This window comes from Echinops telfairi, unplaced genomic scaffold (genome assembly GCF_000313985.2).
Source record: "Echinops telfairi isolate 266 unplaced genomic scaffold, ASM31398v2 ScPeMD7_21;HRSCAF=78, whole genome shotgun sequence".
Classification (NCBI taxonomy): domain Eukaryota; kingdom Metazoa; phylum Chordata; class Mammalia; order Afrosoricida; family Tenrecidae; genus Echinops; species Echinops telfairi.
In genome coordinates this window covers 13,950,283-13,950,855 of record NW_022103918.1, presented here as the reverse complement: position 1 = coordinate 13,950,855, position 573 = coordinate 13,950,283, and positions in this window count along the sequence as shown.

Below are 573 nucleotides of genomic sequence, written 5' to 3'. Positions count from 1 at the left end.
CTTCCTCTGATGACTGCCTTTGCTGTGTCCCATAAGTTTTGGTATGTCGTGTGCTCATTCTCATTGGTTTCTAGAAATTTCTTAATTTCATCTCTGATCTAGGCCAGTGTGCACTCCTTTTGCAGTAGAGAGTTATTCATCCTCGTTTGCTCTTGTTTTCTTTGTCTTCCTTTTGTTGATTTCCAGCCTTATGGCACAGTGGTCAGAGAGAGAAGTCTGTATGATATCAATGTGTAAATTTATGTAGATTTGTCTTATGCCCCAGCATGTGGTCTTTCTTCGAATAAGTGCCATATGGGCTTGAAAAGAATGTGAACTTTTTTTGTATTTGGATGAAAAGGTCTGTAAATATCTATCAGGTCAAATTGTCTAATTGTCATGTTTAGATCTCTATCCTTCTTGTTGAATTTCTTTCCCTGTGATCTATCTTTCTCAGAGAGTGGTGTGTTGAAGTCTTGTGTTCCAGTTGTGCTAAAGTTCCCTCTAAGTAACTCTCCTGGGCTGGATTCTGCAGAGTCCCTCTGGTATGTGTCACTCCGTCCCCATCTTCCCGGAAGTCCCGCATTTCTTCTC